This window comes from Leopardus geoffroyi, chromosome X (genome assembly GCF_018350155.1).
Source record: "Leopardus geoffroyi isolate Oge1 chromosome X, O.geoffroyi_Oge1_pat1.0, whole genome shotgun sequence".
Taxonomy (NCBI): Eukaryota; Metazoa; Chordata; class Mammalia; order Carnivora; family Felidae; genus Leopardus; species Leopardus geoffroyi.
The window spans coordinates 9,584,209-9,607,340 of record NC_059343.1 but is presented as its reverse complement, the minus strand read 5'-3'; the positions used below and the strand labels follow the sequence as shown (position 1 = coordinate 9,607,340).

At 45.8% G+C, this 23,132-nt stretch overlaps 1 long non-coding RNA gene across 1 annotated transcript; it reads right to left on the bottom strand.

Annotated features, from left to right (window-relative positions):
* Window positions 1-1,104: 1,104 nt before the first annotated feature.
* Window positions 1,105-12,984, bottom strand: LOC123594954. The gene is made up of 3 exons (XR_006710961.1): window positions 12,581-12,984; window positions 3,376-3,508; window positions 1,105-1,282 (listed from the first exon to the last, which is right to left on the bottom strand). It is a non-coding gene; the product is annotated as an uncharacterized LOC123594954 (long non-coding RNA).
* Window positions 12,985-23,132: the final 10,148 nt, after the last annotated feature.

Here is a 23,132-nt window from a genome sequence, read left to right as displayed (position 1 = left end):
CTCTCTCTGCCCCTCCCCTGCTTGGGCTCTGTCTCTCTCTCAAAAATACATAAAGATTAATTTAAGAGCCAGATGGTGAATATTTTAGGCTCTGCAGGCCACAGGGACCCTCCCAACGACCAAAGTCTACCCTCATGGTGGAAAAACGACCAGAGACAATACGCAAACAAATGGGTGTGGCTGTGTGCCAGGAGAACTGCATTCCCAACAATAGGCAGCTGGCTCACCGGCTATAGCATTGCTGACCGAGGGTTTAAAGGGCCAGATATTTTTCTGGCAGGGCCGGCTTTGGTGATTATCAGAGTTTCCTGTACCAGCGTTTCTTATGCAGATACAACCACTTTCAACCTTGCCATTTCTTCCCCCAATGAACCTCCGAATCTCTCCACAACATATACACAGAACGATTACTGCCCAGGAAGGGTGGGCTGCTTCAACAGACCCTCCAGGCAATTTGCGTGCAAGTATGAGACCCCCGCTCCAGAGGGTTTTCTCTGTTGCGTTATTTACAACGTATTGTAAAACCTTGTTTTAAGATATGTTTGCTTTTCCCTTGAGCCCAGTCCTCCTGCTACTAGCCGCACCTTTATCGCCAGTTCCAGAATTTTCCTGGACCCATCTTTCTTTCTTTCTTTCTTTGGGACCCACTCCCTCAGTTGGAGCGGGGGGGCGGGGGGCGGTGGGAGCCTGTCTTCCAGTAACTTCCTGAGAAATAACGCATAGGAAAGAAGTTTTTGCGGTTCTGCCAGTCTGAAAATGTCTTCAGCATACATCATTCACACTTAACTCCAAACTTGGCTGGCTGCAGAACTGTTAATTGGCAATTGTTTTCTCCCAACATTTGCAAGGCTTCGTTCCTGAAACAGTAGTTCCCCTTTATCCACAGGGGATTCGTTCCAAGACCTCTGGTGGATGCCTGACACCACAGCGAGTACCGAACGCTAGACGCGCTTTGTTTTGTCCTATGCATACATACCTGGATAGAGTTTAATTTCTAAGTTAGGCACAGTAAGAGATGAGCAGCAAGAATAATAAAATGGAACAATTTTAACAATATACTGTAACGAAAGCACATTCCCGTGAACGCGCTGTACTCACCCTTTTCCTTGTGATGAGGTGACATAATAAAACAACTGCGTGAGGCGATGAAGCCAGGTGAATGTCGCGGGCGCTGGGACGCAGTCTTAGGCTACTGTTGACCTTCTGCCGATGGATCAGAAGGAGGAGGATCTGCTTCCAGAGCGTAGTTGACTTTGGGTAACCCGGACCGCGGATAGCGAAACTGCGGATAAGGGGGGACTGCTTAGTTCTTCCAGCTTTTGTGGTTTCTCTTGAGAAGCTCCAAGCATTTCAACTTCTGATCTTTGGCATGAGGTTGTTTCTACCCCCACTTTTCCTCTCGAAGCTTCTGTGAGCATCTCTTTGACCTCATCTGTTGGACCTCGTGGAGAGATGCTTTTTACATCATTTCTATTTTCCATGTCTTTACCTTCCTGTTCTACTGTGAAATTTACTCAGCGTTTTCTTCTATTGAGTTTTTGGTTTCTGTGTTCATGTTAGATATCTTGAATTTCTGAAAGCACACACTTATTTTCTGGCTGTTTCCCTTCATTTTGATAGTGTCCAGTTCTCATTTCATAGATAGGATTTCTTTCTTTCTTTTTTTAAAATTTTTAGAGAGAGAAAAAGTACACATGCGAGCAGGGGAGAGGGGCAGAGGGAGAGAATCTCATGCAGGCTCCACACTCAGTGAGGAGCCCGACACGGGGCTCAGTACGATTCTGGGATCATGACCTGAGCTGAAATCAAGAGTCTGACGTTCAAGTGACTGAGCCACCCAGGTGCCCCGGATACAATTTCTTTCTTCTCTCTGAGGAAATGTTAATGGCAGATTTTTGTGTGTGTGTTTTCATCTTCCTATGCAGTCTTTTCCCCCCAGTTTTTTCCCTCTGCCTGATTGCTTTGTTCTTGAATTTTCACATTAGAAGGTTTCCTTTGATGATAATAATATCCAACCATAAACCTAACATTTTTATAGCACTTACTGTCTGGCAGGAAGTCTTTCAAGTACTTCATACATATTAACTTACTTAATCTTAATAATCCTAAGTGGAAGGGGCTATCAGAGATGAGGACACCGAGGCTCAGGTATCTAAACTGTCTGCTGATATTTAAGACACGGCGGCAAAGAGAGGAGCAAAAGTCGTGTGCCAGTGAGTGGGGCTCGTCAACCGAGGGTTTCACTGAGAGTGATGAGACATGGCTGGTAAGCAGAATAATGGCTCCCAAAGGTGTCCTCACCCTCCGCTCTGGAGCCTGAGAATATGTTACTTTTACACAGCAAAAGGGCACTCAGCACATGTGGCTAAGGACCTTGAGACGGAGAGATGACCCGGGACACTCCAGGTGGGCCCAGTGTATTCCCAAGGGTCCTTACAGATGAAAGAGGAAGGCAGGAGAGAGAGAGAGTCAGAGAGCCAAGGAATGCGGTGACATAAATCATTGTGTCACACACCTTAAACTCACACAACGTTGTACGTCAATTGTATCTCAATACAACTGAAAACAAAATCCCTATTCTTAGCCTAGGGGGCTTTGGAACGGAAGCGAGTAAAGTGCTGAATTTTAATGCACCGTTTTTAGCTGGAAACCTGGTCCTTAAATTGATATTTGTGTGTTTCAGCAGAGATCAAAAGAGAGTGCAAATTCAAAAATGTGATTTTTTTTCAAAACGTACCCAGGGTCCTTTGAAAAGGAGTCACATTCGCCCTAGTAGTCCATTTCAAGCATTTTCATAAATATACTCACAGATTTTTGAATTAGCACCAAATCTCTGTATTTCAACGAACTGCTTTGAGGTCTGCATAGCAAATAATGGATCCGTGAGAATTACCTGGAGAATGTGTCCTAAGGAAGCACTGGAATGTTTTAACCTCCCATTAAATGACCGCAGAAGTGCATTTTGCACTTAATTCATCCCCACACGTCCATCAAGGTGACATTGTTCATAAAGCTAGAATATTCTTAGAGGCAGCAGTGGGGTTCTCGTGCAGACTAAGCTACGAAGGAAACAGATGTTTCAAACGATTTTCAGCCTAAATACTTCTCTTCCATGCTGTGTGGCAGCAACTTTAGGACCTTATACATTTTTTAAAAAGATCCCAAGTTCTCGGCTGAGAAAAACTACCACTCGTCCTGTAATGGGCCCCCCTATTTCCCACACTGTTCATGAAGTGAATTCATTTTCCACGTAGCTAGAAACAAAGCCCGCCTTTTAATTTTCCTCGGATGCATGTGCATTCTTCCACTCCTTCTCTCTCAAATCTCACATCCAAAGTGTTTAACAAACTTCAAACCACGTCTTAGCATACATACCTTCACAGGTGACTTCAGAGTAGTGGTTCTCGGGGCACCTTGGCTGCCTCAGTCGGTGGAGCGTACGACTCTTGATCTTGGGGTTGTGAGTTTGAGCCCCGTGTTTAGCGTGGAGAGGACCTAAAAACAAAATCTTAAAAAAAAAAAAAAAAGAAATGGTTCTCAAAGTGTGGGCCCTGGACCCAGCATTAATATCACCTGGGAACATGTTGGAAATGCAAATGCTTGGGCCCGATCCAGACCTAGCAAACCAGAAACCCTAGAGATGGGCCCAGAGTTTTAACAAGCTCCCCAGGGGATCGCTTTATGCACTCAAGTTTGAGAGGTACTGTCTTAGAGGGCTCCAGGATGAACTGACTGCTATTTTAGCAGCCGGCACAGGGTCTAACATACTGAAGATACTCAATAAATTTTTCAGAGAAGGAACCTAAGCAAGACTCACTTAAGACACATAATATTGGCAGAGACAGGCTAATGGGCATAGTGTATCTTTAATCTTTATAAAGGGTCAATTCAAGAATCCATCATGCAGACAGCCAACGACTGTTACATAACTGTAGTTAAACGTGTGTCGACTGTTGTGATAAACGAGCTTACTTTCGGCAAAAAGTTTGCTTCCGAAGAGGAATTAAAAAAAAAAAAAAAAGAAAAGAAAAAGAAAAATGTAAACCAAGCTCTGCCTTTTTGGTGTCCCTGCCTGGAAGCTTAGAGCTGCACAACAATTCTCGGTATCCTTTGTCACTGGGTCTCTTTATTGTCTAGTTACCCCACGTGAGGAGCCTCAGAGCCTTTGGAAACAGGCAGAGTATAGATTTGAGATAAGAAGGTGCCTGAAGGGCCGTGGGCAGCCCTGAGGCCAGGGCCGGCTAGCAGAGACCAGTCTGCAGAGGTGACCTTGGATTGCTGGGGTTTGCAATAAACGCCAGGAATAATGCGGTAGCTTGCACCTGCTTGGGTAGGGCTCCAGGAAATTTGGTAGCATGGGGATGCCAGCTAGACAATGTGAGAAACCCAGAGGGAACGGTAAACATGAATTTCTGGAAAAACACGACCAATTCTTCCTCTCTTTGATCAGCTGGGCGACTTGGGGGGAGGTGAAGTTGAGTGAAGCTTGCCCCTCTCCAGTTGGGGGCGCGCCTGGACTCCTTCTGTGGGTAGATTATTCGAGGGATCCTTTCTATCCTGTAACTGCACTGAAGGAACTTGTATCCCTGGCCTGGGAGCTCCCGGGCAATTGTATCCTTGTCCTGGTGTGGTAGGTTTAACACAGACCCGGAAATCCTTGACCTTGGCTCTGGCTGAGAGCTATTGAATACAGCTCACTTTGAACAAACAATAGCAGGGGTGAGGCTTCATGACTCCTGAGACTAGGGCATAAAACTGAATCGACTCCTACCTGCTCTCCCCTCGGATGGCATCACCCGCATTAGTCCCATGGTCTCAGTTAGGGGACAGGGTAACGGCAAGGACTGCTGACAGCCAACCCACCAGCCACGGCACTGCTGATACAAGGAGTCTCAGCCCCAGCACCAGCGGATGACTCCTGATTAGTCTAAATCAGCATGGGGGATCTCCTTCCCTTTGGCCACTGACTGGTTTGGGGTGGGGGGTGAGCATTTCTTCCGGTTCTGGCTGATGAGCTGAAAGGGGAAGTTTGCTTGGGAGTTTCGCTTCCCACATGAAGAAATTACAAAAACGCAGAAGCGGGCGGGGAAGACCTTTTGGCTGTCATCCTTTCCCACTTTCCGCTGGAAACACGCATGTTCCGTCGGGAACCTGAGCAGCGTCTCAACCTCTAAAGCCAAAGGCCAGCACGCTAGGTCTCTTGGTAGCGTTACCATCCCCCGATCTCCCTCTTCCAACTGCTCGCCTCTGTGTTTGTGGTGAAGGGAGAGAAAGAACATACAGATGTCTCAGTGTTCTGCCCAAATTTCCTCGGAGACACTTTCCTGGTTCCACGGGCTACTTCTCCAGTCCCCGTGAGTGTTGCAGCTAACTCCCCAGTTACACCAGCAACCTCGTGTGAGCTCTACTGACGGGCTGCTGGAGCCACGGCAACTTCACATCAGGAGAGGTCACAGCACCCATCCCTCTGGGGCGGCCGCAGCTGATGACTGATGGGGACAGAGGTTGGAGACGCCAACTCCTTTCCTTCAAAGTGAAACACCCCAAAGCCGCCCCAAATCACAACGGCTAAGTAACTAGAAGGAGAATCAGAAGGCAGACGGTCTTGTCCCCCAAGTCAGAACTCTTGTCCTTTTTGAACGCGCGATTACAGACCCTCTGTGGAAATAACAGAAATCCAAGAGTAAAGTGACTCCCAGACTGTTCAAGATCAAATTTGTGTTCTCGTGTGACCTCCTCCTACTTCTTCTCAATACGTACCTTCAATTTTTATATATTTGCAACGAACTGTTTTATAGCATTTTGTGTTTGATGTGCCCCATGTGTATTACAATATGCCTTCTTTCCCGCCGGCCGCTCTTCTGTCCCCAAGCCCCCACCCCGCACACTTTTCTCCCCCTGCCCTTTCTCGACCTGTGATGAAGACAACTAATTTTTTTTTAATTTTTTAATGTTTATTTATTTTTGAGACAGAGAGACACAGAGCATGAACGGGGGAGGGTCAGAGAGAGAGGGAGACACAGAATCGGAAGCAGGCTCCAGGCTCTGCGCGGTCAGCACAGAGCCCGACGCGGGGCTCGAACTCACGGACCATGAGCCGAAGTTGGACGCTTAACCGACTGAGCCACCCAGGCGCCCCGAAGACAACTAATTTTAGAAATGGTAGAACGATGTACGGGTGTGAACACCAGCATCTGAATTTGGGCTTTGCTGCTTCCGGGTTGCGTGATCGCAGACATCTGTCGTCATTTCTTTGTGTATCTCCTCATCTGTAATATTGGGATCATGCTACAAGTATTTACCCCTCGGGTCGTTGGGAGGCTTAAAGGGGTATTGTCTATGCTGCTGATAGAGCACCTAGAACACAGTAAGCACTCGGTGCGTTTGCTGTTTATATATCGCATACCTATTGCCATGTATATGTCAGCCTGGCAGTTCAATGCCATCTTGGCTGGCTATTGGGTTCTTCAACTGTAGTTCTTTCTTGCCCCATCATTTATGGATGTTATTTAACATCCTTCTAATTTTAAATGTTGTTTATAAGAAATCTGATGGCTGTCTGATTCTTCTGCCTTCGTAACTGAAGTACAAATTTTAGTCTGAACAATGCTCCTAAGATTGTCTCTGTGCCTCTGGATGGAACTCAGGAATGTTATCAAGACGTTGCTAAGAAAGGGCCTTTGAGGCTCAGTCGGTTGAGTGTCCGACTTCAGCTCAGGTCACGATCTTGCGGTCCGTGAGTTCGAGCCCTGCGTCGGGCTCTGGGCTGATGGCTCGGAGCCTGGAGCCTGCTTCCGATTCTGTGTCTCCATCTCTCTCTACCCCTCCCCTGTTCATGCTCTGTCTCTCTGTGTCTCAAAAATAAATAAAATGTTAAAAAAAAAAAAAAAAAAGAAAGGGCCTTTGATTTTCATTAATCCTATCTGCACCTCAGTGGACCCTTTCGGTCTGCAGACTTGTCTTTCCTCAGAACAGGAAAATCATGCTTTTATGATCTCTTTAATTATTCACTTCCCTTTTGTTCTCTTTCCACTTCTAGAACTGTTACTTACATACTAGAGTCCCCAGCCTCTTGTCTTCATGTATCCTACCTTCTTCCTCCTAAATTCTGCTTTGGTATTTTTTTTCCTCCAGAACTTTTTCATTGTCCCAAACTGGAACTTTATGCCCATTAAACAATTCACTCTCCAGCCCCCACCACCAGTGTACTTTCCATCTCTATGAATTTGACTCTTTTAGATACCTCACAAAAAACATATATTAAAGAAAAGGGGGGGGGTGACTGACTGGCTTGGCCTGTAGAGCATGTGACTCTCGATCTCAGGGTTGTGATTTTGAGCCCCACGTTGGATGCAGAGTTTACTTAAAAAATTTTTAGATACCTCACATTAAGCGGGATCATATAGTATTTGCCCTTTGGTGTCTGGCTTCTTTCAACGAGCATAACACCCTCAAGGCTCATCCATGTTGTAGTATGTGTTGGGATTTCCTTTCTTTTTTAGGCTAAATAATATTCCATTGTATGGATAGACCACACTTGGGCTATACATTCATCTGTTGGTGGACACTTGGGGCGTTTCCACCTTTGAACTGTTGTGACTAATGCTGTTCTGCACCTGCTCCAATCCTCACCTTCGTTTATTTTGGGTGTAAACCCAGAAGGGGAATCCCGGGTCTTCTGACTCTATGTTTAATTTTTGAGGAACCATCAAACTGCTTTCCAAATTGGCGGCACCATTTCACATTCCCTCCAGCAACGCGGAAGGATTCCATTTTCTCCACATCCTCGCCAACACTCGTTATGTTTGGTTTTGCTTTGTTTTTTGTTTTTTTTTGTATTTTTTTTTTGTTGTTGTTTTTAAAATAATAGCCATCAAACTACTGGGTGCGAAGTGGTATCTCCTTGGGATTTTGATTTTCGTTTCCTTCATTGTTTTGGCATCTTTGGTCTCCTCGGAGGCTACTGATTCTCTTCTGGTTGGTTCCCCTTGCCTCTTCTGTTTTACCTATTGACTTTTATTCATTTATCCACTGAATATTTGTGTAAGCGTGTAATGAGCAGGAACATAGGCCAGCGAACAACACCCACACGTTCTCTTTTTAAAACTTAGAAATCATTTGTTGCGTCTGACTTTAGCTCCAGAAAATCTTTTTCTGACGCTGAAATCACATTTCTCTAAGTCTTCCCTTTGATTCTGTTTTTCAGTTAGAGGTCAGATGCCTCTTCCATTTAATGTCGTTCGCTAGAGGCTACCTCACCTAGGGCTTTTGGTCTCCCTCTCTGGGGTTACTGGGCTCTATTTGCTGAGAGGTCGCCTTCTGCCGTCATGTGATCCTGTTGGTATCTCCCCCCTCCCCCACCCCGGGGGTGGCAAGACTCAGTCCCCCCACCGATGGGGTAAGGTGGACCCTCAGGTAAGCTCTTGGGGGAGGAAGGCTTTGGCAGAAGAAAGAGCCAGTGGGCCCGCCTAGGTTAATACTCACAGAGGCAGGTAACACACGTCTTGGAAAGGATTCATGCGTCAGCAACTTCAGAAGATTTCGTTCCTATTATCACTTCTACATTTTTCATTAGAACGTATTTTGCGCCTTCTGTTCCTGAGAAAGAGAATCTGCGTGAAATGTCTGCAAAGCTTGCTCTGAGCTAAACCAAAGCTCTGGGTGACTTGAAAACTTAACCCAATGTTTATGGAGAAGTTCTCTCCGGTCTCCCTCTTCAGGGAGAGGGGGCAGCGTGGCCCCTTGGGGAGCAGCGCAAAGAGGAGGAGCAGCTAAAAATGACGATGCAGAAGTTTGAAGGTGGTGTTGGGGAACAGGGGTGGTAACTGGAAGTGACTCCATGGGGAGGGTCCAGTACATGCCTGCAGCACCCTAGGGTGGCTAGCTTTATGTGCCCGCTTGACTGGGCCATGGCTGCCCAGACATTTGGTCAAACACGATTTTGGGTGTTTCTGTGAGGGTAAGCATTTAAATGAGTAGACTGAGGAAAGCAGATTGCCCTCCCTAGCATGGGAGGGCCTCAACCAAATCAGTTGAAGGGCTGAACAGAACAAAAGGCTGAACCCGCCCCTGGTTAAGAGGATTCTCCTGTTTGCGGGCCAAACTGGGACATTGGATCTTCCTGGCTCGATAGCAGCCTCCTGGAGGTTGGGCTCCCCCCCGGACGTGGGCCAGCTTCTGTAATCGCATGAGCCAATTCCCTATCCTAAGTCTCTTTCTGCATATGTACACATTCTATTGGTTCTCTTTCTCTGAAAACCTTAACACACTTCCTCCCCAGGGATACGTAGGGTTCTAATTTGGGGCCAGGTAGCTCTGTCTTTTGTCTCCTGGTTCACTGGAAAACAAAGTCCTGTGATCATCATTTCCTCTGGGATGGCAGGTACTAGCTCCCTTTGTAAAAACAATTTCAGCATCCTCAGAAACGCATACATACTTACGTACATCAATGTGCTCACTTAGGAATTACATACATGTGCCATTCCATTCACAAGTCAAAAATATGACATGCATTTACTTATAAATTAAATACATGGATCACGGGAGGCACCTGGGTGGCTCAGTTGCTTGAGCATCTGGCTCTTGATTTCAGCTCACGTCACGATCTCAAGATCTCAAGGTCGTGGGCTCAAGCCCCGAGTCAGGCTCTGCGCTGGCCACGGAGCCTGCTAAGGATTCTCTCTCCCTCTGCCCCTCTCCCCCGCTCGTGCATGCTCTCTCTAACAAAAACTAAAAATAAACAAATAAATCACTTAATATAGCAAGTGTACAATACACTAGAAGATGAGAAAGTATAAATACGGTTTTCTTCTTGCACCCCAGTGAACGGTCTTGTATGACTCCTGGAGTGTTGGCACCACATTTTGCAGACCCCTAGCTTAGAGATCCCTGTCCCGGCTGAGGCTCTAGGTGCCACCAGACTCTGTAGGCAGCCCAGCTGGTTCTGGAGAGGAAATGGAAGGGGAGTTGCGTGAGGAAGGCGCTCAGGGCCTCCAGGTGACATCACCGTCTTATCTTTTCCTACTCGACTGTTTACTTAGATCAATGCATCCCAAAGCTAGTGAGAAGCTTGGGTCTGTGTTACTTCTTTCTGTGTTACTTTTTTTTCCCCGATGGCTTCCCAAGTGATCGTGGGGTTGGGTCACATTGGGAGACTGCTGAATTCAGCTAGGCTGCTTTCTGTCATCTTTTGGGAATGGTCACAGCTCCATAGGAAGAAAAATGAATGGAGCGCCTGGGTGGCTCAGTCGGTTAAGTGGCTGACATCAGCTCAGGTCATGATCTCATGGCTTGTGGGTTCGAGCCCCGCATCAGGCTCTGTCTCCCTCTTCTCTTTGCCCCTCCCCTGCTCGCCCTCTGTCTCTTCCAAACATAAATAAACATTAAAAAAAAAAAGGAATGAAAACTAAAATGTATTTTTTTTTTCAGGAAGGTCAAAAATAAAACCAGGAACAAATGCTGGTCTGTGCCCAAAAAGGTCTGAGAAGGAAACGTTTTATGAGAGAGAGAGAGAGAGAGAGAGGGTATGTATATTTTTATCGATTCTGCTTTTCCTTTCTTCTGAGTTTAGTCCCATCCGTCTCTTACATTTTACTGACACTTTATACTTTCCCAGCTGCTCAGGGAAGAGATGATGTGAATTCCACGGTATTGCCATAGACAAGTAAATAACATGTCTACCCATAGTTCACAAGGTAGGTATAATTAATTTGTGTATTTATTATGACAATTTCCTAGCAGACAATAATAAATTGTGTTGGCCTAAAAAAGATTCAATGTATTTCAGCAATTTTCCAACGTGTAAGGTAGAGCGTCTCCGGGAAGGTGTACCTTTATCTAATTTGCACATAGATATCATCTGGACTAATGGCAACCCTAGCGGTGACGGGGTTAATTAAGTGGCTGTGTTCTCGCTCCTTCTGCTAGCAACATCCCAGCTCTTGCCTCCGGACCATCCCCCAAATGCAATACTCCTCCAAGGAGTGTAGATTGTAGTGCCAAGTCCCATTAATTTATTTGGCAGCCATTTATTGAGGCTTCCCCGGGGGGCTGGCCCCCCTTCCTGCTGGGTTGGACTGTGCTGATCTGGAAGGTGCCGCTGCACACCCTCCTGTAGGGTTCCATCCCAAGCCCACCAAGACCCATGCGGGCTGAGCGGAAAACCCCAACAGATGTCTTCCTTCTCCGCACTCATTTGATTTCAAGGAAATAAAACCATGGCGGCTCAAGAACTGACGCACAAGGCCCTCACAGGCGATTCTCTCAGTCTGTCACCATGACAATCTAGTCACATAGTCATTATTAACTCCATTTTAAACCTCAGTCTGGGTGGGGCTCGGAGTGGTTAAGAGGCTTCCCGGAAAATAGCATACCTAGGATTTGAACTCAGGTCTGTCTGGATCCCATGAGCACAGTTCCAGGGTTCCCTGGTCCGTGACACGAAATGACTCTCTCTACGGCCTCTGTCAACAGAAGTAGTTGGCTTCTTCTCACAGGTGATTAAGGAACAGAGCTGATGGCCATGTCCTTTACCCACTATTCATACACAGCCCATGATAAGCCTTCTAGGGCTGAGGAAAATGACCGGCTCCCAAATGGACAAATAAAACTGCCAAGTCAAGTCAATTAATAGGGGCGCCTGGGTGGCTCAGTCAGTTGAGTGTCTGACTCTTGATTTCAGCCCAGGTCATGATCTCACGGTCATGGGATCGAGCCCCGTGTTGAGCTCTGTGCTGTGTGTGGAGCCTGCTTAAGATTCTCTCTCTCTCTCTCTCTGTCTCTCTCTCCCTTTCTCCCTCTCACTCTCTCTCCTTCTTCTGCTCCTCCCCCACTCACTCTCCCCCGCTCTCTCTTCCTTGCTTGCTCTCTCTCAAATTAAAAAAATATCAACTAATAAGCATTCTATTAAATGGCTGCGAGATTTAATATGCCACCTTGTTAAATTTGGTAAACAAATTTGGTGCGCAAAAATTCAAAAATTTTGTAGAAATTTCCGTGCATTTGAAAACAACTCATAAATTAGATTTTCTTCCCCATGACATTCCTGAGTGTTTATGAAAAGAGGCAAGACATTATAAGCAAAGGGTAATTGAATGATTACTCATAACCAACTTCAAAAGCCAATTGTAAAAACGATTTCATTCTAAATATGTGTTTAGTGTGGAATATGGGTGATTTTTCAACAGTTTATTTTCCAACTTCCTACTGTGAAAATTTTCAAATATATAACAAAGTTGAAAAAGAATTATGCAACAGTCACCCTAGCCATCACTTAGATTCAACAATTGACGACATTTTACCATGTTGGCTCTACTTATCAAGCGACCTATATTTTTTGCTGAATCTCTTGAAAGCTGCAGGTGTTATCACATATCACTCCTGTAGCTCCTAAAAATAAGGATATATTTTGTATATAATCATAATAACTTACCACACTTAGGAAAGTTAATAAGGTCCCGGTACCATATGATATCTAGTCCATATTTGAATTGCCATAATTGTTCCCTGGATCCGTTACCAGTTGCCGTGGACCAAACACCCAAAGGCACTTGGTGCCTTAATGCAACGGCCATTTACTTACCTCACGGTTCTTTGGGTTTGCTCTGTAGGCTGGGCACGGTGGCAGCTGGGTTCTCTCGTGTAGCTGTGGTCAGCGACAGGTCACCCGGGCCCTTCTGTTCCTGGAGGTCGCCCATTGGGGCAACAGGGCCAAGCGTCTCTCCTCACCCAGAAGGCTCGCCCGAGATTTCCCAGGTGCTGAGTGTTTAGCCTATGGGCCAGGCTGCTGCATTATCACGACACCCTCCGGGGCTTCTATCCCTGGTTTGCCATTAACTTCACCTTTTCTTCATTACCTCCATTATCTACCATGGCAACACCTTGACTCTGGAAAATAGTTCCGGCTTCCTGATAGGGCATTTTCAGGCAACCTGGGCTTCTAGCTGGTTTTCCTGCCTTTGCCTGCTGGTGCGCTTTTGGGCAAGTGCTCCTGGCCTTAGGCCACACAGCCACAGGAGGCAGTGTGCCTAAGGACAGAAGCCAACCCCGCCCAAGCTTCTGAGTGTGGCCAAAGTCCCATCCTGTGGGCTATTACGACTACCTACTTGTCCTTAACTCATGGGGCTCAGACTATTAGGGTAACTGAAACCACCCCCTTTAATCCTTAGTTCTGTTCTGCCCAGCCTGGCTTCCTGATTTTTCTCTCCTCTCTCCCCACCTGCCCCTACCCCTGAATGGTGATACTTCCCGTGGGTAGCAACCTCTACTATACAGTGAGCAAAGGGAATAGCAGAGGAAGTTTTGGTGGATTCCAATGAGGGCTATTAGTCAATATCTGAATCTTTATGTTGGAAAACAGATGAGTTTACAGCCCTGATATGTCCACAGGTCATGACTTGTGCTGTAACGCAGGGTGGTTTTGGGATGTGAGCTCAGGACTCTGAGTCATAGACCAGAGCCCCATTTCTGCCTCCCATCCTTCCCTCTTCATAGACCCCTGAGCACATCCTTCAACCTCTCTGCCTCTTTATAGATCATTTCCTTGGCGTGAAAGAGAGATAACAATTGTTTGGGAGACTAAAAGAGGACAATTGAGAACGCCCTTCGTAAATCAAAACACTGTATAAGCCTAATGGATCATTTTTCAAAATTGTGGTGAGGGCACAACATGAGAACCGCCTTCTTAAATTTTCAAGTGCACAGTACAGCAGATCTCTAGGACTTACTCATCTTGCATAACTGAAACTCTTTACTTCTTGCAAAACTGCCCATTTGCCCTTCCCCCAGCTCCTGGCAATCACCGTTCTACCCTGTGCTTCTGTGAGTTTGACTATTTTAGAGTCCTCATATAAGTAGAATCATGCCGTTTTTTCTCCTTCTGTGATTGGCTTATTTCACTTAGCAAATGTCCTCCAGACTCATCCATGTTGGATGGGGCAGGACTTCCTTCTTTTTTGTGGCTGAACAATATTCCAGTGTGTGTGTGTGTGCATCATTTATATACATACATATACACACACACGCACATATACTGCATTTTCTTTATCCAGTCATCTGTCGGTGGACACTTAGGTCGTTTCCACGTCTTGGCTATTGTGAACAGGGCTGCCACGAACATGGAGGTGCAGATCTCATGAACCCCTAAGACAGAGAGAGTTGGGAAAAACCGGACTTGGAGAAGCACTGTGTCTGAAGCCGTGAACAAAAGGAGAGACTCCACCAGCTGAATGATGGAGGGGAGGCTCAACTTTGGGAGCACTCGGGGCAACTACCCAAACAAGACCCGCTCCGGGCTCGTGATCCGGGTGGGGGATCCGGGTGGGGGCGAATATCGCCTGTGGCTACGGTTAGAAAGCCCACACCTTCCTTCAAATGTGCTTGTTTTGCTCAATCTTAAAATAATAATAGCGAACATTTATTAGGACTTATAAGCCAGACGCTCTTCTAAAGACACCCATTAACTCATGTATTTCTTATGAAAGCCATATGGTAGGAGCGGTTGTTTTGTTTCGGGAAGCAAATTCACGCTCAGAGACGGAGTTTGCCTTTGCCAGTAATTTATTTCACACAGGTTTACTGCGGGAATTTCAGAAGCCAATAGCATACAGCATAATGTCTCTTAATAAGCCAATAAAGAAATAACATACTCCAAACCACCAACAGATTAATCACACCATTGTTCCAGCCAAGAGGAGATGAAAGGAATAAAGTTCAAATTCCAGTTGCGTTGTTCCCTTATCCGACTTGGTAGCAGAGCCGGCGGGGGGTGGGGGGTGGGGGTGGGGCTGGGGGGCTGGGGGGTAACCCAGAGCTGGCCGTCCAGCCCCCGTTGCTAGAGCGCGTTGCTAGGGATCGAGGCCCCGGTGGTGACAGCGAGAAGATCGCTGCCCGGCTTTTGCCACTGCCTGTAACAGTCGCCTTTACAGCAGCAGGAGCTAATGCCCCAAGGTCTTTGGAGAGCTTTCTAGATCTAGAAGTGAGGCCTGGCCCAGACCGAGCCCCAGCGGGGCCCCTCCAGGGCTGAGGTCCTGAGCGCTTCCCAACCGCCCGCGGAGGAGGTGACAAGGTGGGTGACAAGGTGACGCCAGCCTTGTCTCAGCTGACATCCCTCTTCTAGCAAAACAGCTTCACTCAGAAAAACAGCTCCATTTTTGTCATAAACAAGGGGCTTTGCAATCGTATCGGACTTATACACACCAGCTGCTTTATCCCCGTCGTAGAGACAAGAAAACCCAGGGGCCTCACCCAAAGTCACAGCTGGGACGTGGCAGGGCGGGGAGAGAAATCCGGATTTATCACTCTATTCACCAGGAACATGTCTGTAACTAACTAAAAAATAACTTCGAAAACCTAAACAACAAACACCTAAGTGCAAAAGGATTTCTCTTATTAATGCAAACTTTTACACTACTAAAAGCCCCAGTTTATTTATAAAAGCAGGGCCCTATAGGAAAACTTTTCTTAATAAAGCTTGTGATGAAGAGCAGCCGTAAAAATACTTGCCTGCAAAAATAATTCTATGTATCATTAAATCTGAAAATTAAAAAAAAATCATTTATGGCTCGGCAACCACGGATCCGTCTCAGGAGAGTCGTATTCAGCATTGAATTATGAGTCTCTCATTACCAGCGCTACTTGGTGGGGCATTCCATTCTAGCCATACTTCAAAGCAGCTAAAATTAGAGAATTAGCATAAAGCCAGGGCCTAAAGGGCCATTTGGAGCCCAGGGTTTATTACTTTTATTCATTCAATAGCAAACATTTAACGAGGACCTGCTCTTTGCCAGGGGTATCTCTAGATGCTTGAGAATAAATAAAAATAAAACTCATCTCTGCCCTCAAGGGACTCAGAGTCTCTTGGTCGCGCCAGAGATAAAGACCCGCCGTGGTACTACTGGAGAAGAGAGGCCAAAGGGCCAGGGAGCTGGAAGGTCGGAATGGTCTCGGGGAGTTCTGGTAGGTGGGCAGGGCAGGGCTGCGCAGCTAAGTGTTCAAGGACACGGAGAAATTGAGGCTTGGGGAGGTTCGGAATCTCCCAAGGGGATGGAAGTCACAGGTTCAAGACTCAGACCTGGAAGCTGGCACCGGAAGCCAAGTGCGGACGGATCTCTAATATCACGGGCCACCGACTCATTGTCACGTGACACACGGTTCTGAGACGCTCCGATCTGGTCCTCTAATATCAGCTGCGCGAGTGATTGGATTCTGACGATTATGGATGAGTTGGCCATTGATTACGATGGCTTCGAAGTGACTTGTAGAGCAAAGGTTCTCAAAGTGTGGTCCCTGGACCAGCAGCGACAACCTCATCTGAGAACCCTTTGGAAATGCAAGTTCCCGAGCCCGGCCCAGACTTACTGCATCGGGAGCACTGGGTGCTGAGCCCAGCCACCTGTGAGCTCTAACAAGCCCTCCAGGTGATGCTGGTGGAGCTGGTTTGTGAACCACCGTCTTCGACAAAGTCAACTTTTACATTCGAAAAGTCAACTTTTACATTCGTTTGCCTCTTGATCAGCCGTCCACCTGTTGTAAATATGTTTCATGCATGTGATTGGCAGTGGGGACTAGATTCCTGCAACTTCGTGTCTTGGCCGGTGGCTCAAAAACATTGTATCACGTGGCAGCTTATTAGAAATGCAGACTCTCAGGCTTGCCCCAGACCGCCCCAGTCATTTTCTGCACGTTAACGAATGCCCAGGTGATTCATAGGCACGTTCAAGTTTATGTCAATACGTAAAGAAAGTCCTTGGCATTTCGGTTCAATTTTTTTGAAAGACATTTATTTTTTCATTTCTTTAATCTCCACCCAATATGGGGCTCGAACTCACGACCCCAAGATCAAGAGTCACATGCTTTGCTGACTGAGGCAGTGAGGCTCCCCCCCCCCCACCCCAAGAAAACCCATTTATATGGTGCGTGCTGTATTGTTCTAAGCACCAGGAATAAAATATGAGTAAGATTAAACAGATTAAAAACGAAACCAAAACAAATCATACTGTGTGAGGATTGCAGTGAAGCATTAACACCACACCAGGAGCTCAGGAGAGGAGTTGTTAGCTCTGGAGAAGGGTTGGAGGGCCAATCACAGAGGGCTGTCTGGGGAGGTGACCTCTGCGGTGTGATTTGAAAAACAAATAGGACTTCATTAGTTGGACAAAGCAGAGAAAGCACTTCAAGATGGAGAGTTATTTTCCTTGAAAAAAGGTCACTTAAAATTATAGTTACAAATTCAAGAAGTATTTGTCAAAAAAATCAATTATTATACTTCTGCCCTTATTCTGTTCTATATTCTCAAAGGCAGATAAAGATGTCTTCCCGAATTTACTTTTTCCATTATGCTATTTTATTTAAGACACATTCACGTGTGATTTAGTGATATTTTAACATGATTAAATGTTATAATTATAATGTCTTGTTTCATATCCATTTGCCTTTAACAGTATAAATATTGTGTAATAGAAAAATAATTCTAAAATACAGAGTCATCTTTCACTCATAACAACGTGAATAGGGGACATATACAGCTTTGGTTTCAAGAATAAAATTTTTTTCTTTTCAAACTGCAATTTACTCCCAGGAATGTAATTCTTATTTAATGAACCTGAAAATAAACGGTAGCTTCACCCCACCACACAGTAGAGAATGCAATTTACGTACATTGTTCTATTTCCCTGATCCCATCAACTGTGTGGTTATGGAAGGGATCGACTTCATAGCAATAAACCATGGCTTGGTTGGTCTTGTGCCTACCTCGTAATGCAGGGCTTTTCTTTGCTGTTAATGTCTCACCCAGTTTCTCCTGGGAGTTCGTGATGGTACCTCACATGCGTTGACGAACAGTTCTGCCCAGAACGTGTAACATCCGCCATGTTCTTCTGCTTCGGTTCATCCCCTTTGTGATCTGCTCCCTGTGTCGTGGCCAAAGGTGTTCCCTCCAAAGAGTCCCAAGTAAACCAGAGGCAGAATGTGTATAACTTATAAGTGATACCAATCACCATCCCCAACCTGTCCACACTTTGCCATCTGAGCCCCAACATATGCTGCTTGTCCCCCAGGATCTGAGCAGCGATTTGATGTTGAGGAAATGGTCTACATCTATGGAGAAAAGTAAAAGTAGATTTCTACCTGACATCATATGAAAAGGTGAATTTCAAATGGATTAAAGACCTAAATATGAATGGTGAACCATAAAGTAAATAGAAGAGGATGGAAAAATACATTTCCCATAAGGGACTGAGGAAGGACTTTTAAACAGAACCCTTAAGACACACATCATACGATTAAAGAATCGTATTGGTTACTTCCATACGAAGGCTTTCTGTTTTTGAAAGGAAGCTATGGACAAAGATTACAAATGATGGATTGGGAAAAGGTATTTGCAGTGTCCCAAACCAACGAGGGCCTTATACATAAATACATAAAAAAATCTGGAAATCAACATAGAAATATCGAAAACTTAATTGCAAATTGGGCAAAAGACACAAAAAGGCAATTAGAGGAAAAGGAACCCGAATGGTCAACAACCATACGAAGAGGAGCTCAAACCCTTTATCAATCAGTGAATGCAAATTAAAACAAAGAAATATTAATCCATCAAATAGGCAAAGTCAGAAGGCTGGATAATGCACACTGTTGGGACGTCAACCAATGCCCTGTGGGAGTGTAGACAGGTGCCACCATCTCGGTCATATTGAGTATACCTTGTGATCCAGTGTGTGTGTGTGTGTGTGTGTGTGTGTGTGCGCACCTTGTTGCTCCCTTCTCAGAAATCCAGGGAGTACTAAAGGAGGACTTCAGTAAAGTCTGATTCAACAGTATAGCTTTGGGAAATAAAGGGAGAAAAAGAAGGATCACAGAATCTAGAAAGAAACGGGCCCTGTTCTGGATTCATCTCTGCTGGAACCCACATGGAGGAAGCAGCATCCTTTCAGGGTACTCTGACCAGGAGTTCCGAGTGGGGGTCATGGTGGAGAGTTGAACTGGAATGATTGGGCTCCACTCCCAGCTGAAAAACATAGGAGCAAGGAGTCTGAGTCAACTCATTTCCCTTCTCATAAATACTTGAGAAAGGCATGGTTACACTGGTTAAAGTTCAGCATCTTTAATAATTCATCTGCCGGTTGAATTATATGATCTAACCTGATCTTGAAGTCATAACTTGACTCTAAATGAGCGCGATGAAAAAAGGCATATTGCCACAAAAAGCTTACCTATGGACTGAGCACTAATAAAATTCTGACCTGCACAGGTCAGTACATCATAATTATTGGCGTTTGCAGCCCCAGAGCAACTTGGCACATGAACAGGGAAATATGTCTTGAGGATGGTCCTGGGCCAGGGCCGAGAAGACCGAGGGCTGCGGGTCCTGAAAGACTTTCAAGTCTGTATTTCAAGTGTCTACACTTTTCTGTCCAGAGGAATATGTGATCTGTTGAGTTTGTAGCTGAGGGAAGAGCCTTAGAGGGCATGGCGGACAGAACCTAAGGCGGTCCCTCATGATTCCTGCCTCCTAGTGTTCACGCCCTGTGCAGCCCTCTCCTCCTGAGTGTGGGCAGAATCTGTGACATGCTTCTAAGCAACAGAATGTGGTAACAGTGAAGTAATGTTGGAGATGTACTTAGGGTCCCAACTCAGTTAATTTTTTTTTTTTAATTTTAATGTTTATTTTCGAGAGACAGAGTACAAGCTGAGGAGGGACAGAGAGAGAGAGGGAGACACAGAAACTGAAGCAGGCTCCAGGCTCTGAGCTGTCAGCACAGAGCCCGATGCAGGGCTTGAACTCACAGACCTTGAGATCATGACCTGAGCGGAAGTCAGACGCTCAACCGACTGAGCCACCCAGGCGCCCCAGTTAATTTTTTGTTTTAAAGATTTTATTTTAGTTTTATTTTTTAACGTTTAGTTTTGAGAGAAAGAGAGTGAGCAATCAGGGGAGAGGCAGAGAGAGAGGGAGAGGATCCAACGTAGGCTCCGTGCTGTCAACACAGAGCCCAACGTGGGGCTCAAACTCATGAACTATGAGATCATGACCTGAGCTGAAGTCGGATGCTTAACCGACTGAGCCACCCAGGTGCCCCTTAAAGATTTTATTTTTAAGTAATCCCTACACCCAACATGGCACTCGAACCCACAACCCTGAGACCAAGAGTTGCATGCCCCAGCAACTGAGATAGCCAGGCACCCCCCAAGTCAGTTGATTTTGAGATAATCAAAAGAGACATTATCCTGAGTTGGCCTGACTTAATCAGGTGAAAACTCATAAAAGAGGGGCTGGACCCTCCCTGAGGTCAGAGTTTCTCCTTGTGGGCTTGATAAAATAAGCAGCCATGTTGGAGATGCCCTGTAGGAAGGAACTGTGGGCAGCTTCTATGACCCAAGGGCAGCCTCCAGCCTCCAGCAGTAAAACACCAGGTCTACTTGCCAGCCCTATAGCTGAAAGAAATTGAATTATTTTAACAATCTGAATGAGCTTGGAAGCAGATTCACCCCCAGCTGAGTCTTCAGATGAGAATGCAACCCAGCCCAAACTTTGCAACTTTGTGAGACCCTGAGCAGATGACCCAGGTACGCTGTTCCCAGACTCCTGACCTCCAGAAACTGTGAGATAATAAATGTACCATTAAGTTTGTATTAACTTGTTACACAGCAATACAAAACTATTATAGAGGGGTGAGGTGGGGAGTGTGGGGAAAGATAAAGAGAGGAAAGAAAGGGGAGGAAATAATGTATAGTGGAGATTAAATTTAAATTGGCTTTGGGGTGCCTGAGTGGCTCAGTCGGTTGGGTGACTTTGGCTCAGGTCATGATCTCACAGCTCATGAGTTCAAGCCCCCTACTGGGCTCTGTGCTGACAGCTCGGAGCCTGGAGCCTGCTTCAGATTCTGTGTCTCCCTCTCTCTCTGGCCCTCCCCTGCTCACGATCTGCCTCTCTCTCTCAAAAATAAACATTGAAAAAAATTTAAATTGGCTTTCATCAAGCTCTGAGTGTGCATCTTCCTTTATTCCTTACCCTATGTATATTTTAGACTGCAGAACATTTTGGGTCACATCTGAGTGGACTTGGGTGCAGGCTTGGAACCCAACCAAGAAACAACTTGGGCCCAAGAACTGGTAGAAAGATGAGGAAAAGCAGAGGAAAGTTCCAGCTGTGGGCTAAGGGCTAGTGTGGAGTAAGACTATGCTGGGAAGGACATGTTTTAGGGAACAGATTGCTTCTGCTGGCTATTAGGTCAATATTTGCCACCACACTTCCCACACCCCTGTGCATTTGTCAATCATTCACGAACTAATTTGCACTCAAAATTCTACAGCAGATTTTCAGATCTTGGGGAAGAAATAGTTATTCGTGCAAATCACACATCATCATCTAAGGCACCCAAAGGCTAAGAACAAGTGTGTCTGTGTGTGTGTGTGTGTGTGTGTGTGTGTGTGAGCGTGCATGCATGCGCACATTATTCAGGGAGTACTCGGTTATCTTTTGACCTAGGACTTACCTGGAGCTGAGGGAAAGATTTGAGTAAGTCAGAACTTGTGGTCTAATGAGGGAGAGTATTTGCTACTGTATCGCATATACCATTAGAGTTTTGTTTTTAATGTTTATTTTTGAGAGAGAGCATGAACAGGGCAGGGGCAGAGAGAGAGGGAGACACAGAATCTGAAACAGGCTCCAGGCTCTGAGCTGTCAGCACAGAGCCCGACATGGGGCTCAAACCCACGAACCACAAGATCATGACCTGAGCCAAAGTCGGACGCTCAACTGACTGAGCCACCCAGGGGCCCTGCATATACCATTGAAATATCTTTAGCAGGGCCTGTGTGCAATGGGTGTCGTGTACTAACTGATCAGAATTGGCTCCTTCATTCCAAATCTAGACAAAGTCCTGACTTAGATATAGTCCCTTTCTCAGCAGCCTATCAAATTCCCTCTTAGAACTTACTGCAGTCTGTCAATTTTGTGTTTATTTTTTTCTCTTCTTTGCCTGCTGGCCCACTAGACTTACATGTGTCAGTAGGCACAGGTGGGTTTTACATTTTAAGTTAATTAAATTATATTAACTTAAAGATTCAGTTGCTTAGTCATCTGGCTACAGTGGAAATACACAAGGGCCACATATGGCTATTTGCTACCATATTGTGCATCACAGATTTAGAAAATGTCCATGATTGTAGGAAATTCGATCGGACCATGCCGAACGCTGCCCACCCAGCTATTTTCACCAGTGGCTTCAGATCCTTTAAACATTTGTATATAGGGGCGCCTGGGTGGCTCGGTGGGTAGGTGTCCGACTTCATTCGGGTCATGATCTCGCGGTTCGTGAGTTCGAGCCCCCGTCGGGCTCTGTGCTGACAGCTCAGAGCCTGGAGCCTGCTTCGGATTCTGTGTCTCCCTCCCTCTCTGCTCCTCCCCCACTCACACTCTGTCTCTCTCTCAAAAATAAGTAAACATTAAAAAATTTTTTTTAAACATTTGTATATAGGCAGTTCTCATTCTGCATGGGTCTGATATGCACAAATTTCAGTTTACCATGGCTTAGCTAGACATCAGTCCCCCCACAACCTGGTTTAAATGTCAGTTGCCATGGCATGTTAACTGTGAATCATTGCACAAAGTACATACTTTTGTTATTAGCTTCTTCAATCCAAAAATCACTATATACATCATATTATGTCTTTCAAAGCCTGTTGGTAATTGATCACTAAGTCGATGCTCTTCAGCTCATGTACAGACAGCAAAGCATGTAGTTGTGCTATGCCCCTTTCCCCCTGCTTGATGAAGTCATAACATTTTATAAACAAGGATGACTGAATGAGGGAACTGGCCAAAGATGCAAAGTGCAGCAAAGAAGCAGCAAGCGATTATGCTGGAAGTGAAATGAAAATCCAATGTAAATGGAGCGACAGAGGAAGTAGCTGACTATGGGAATACGAACACTGCCTTCACTTGAGACTGGCCAGAGGAATGCAGCGAAGGCGAATTTATTGCCATGAGCAAGGACGGTGGTTGTGACGAAAAGGGCGAAGCTGTCCCAGAGGGTGTGACGCTGGAAAAGAAACCCACTTACATTAAAGGAACTCTGGGAGCCATTTCACAGCATCGAAAGCACGAACGATAAAATATGGGAAGCCGATCCAAA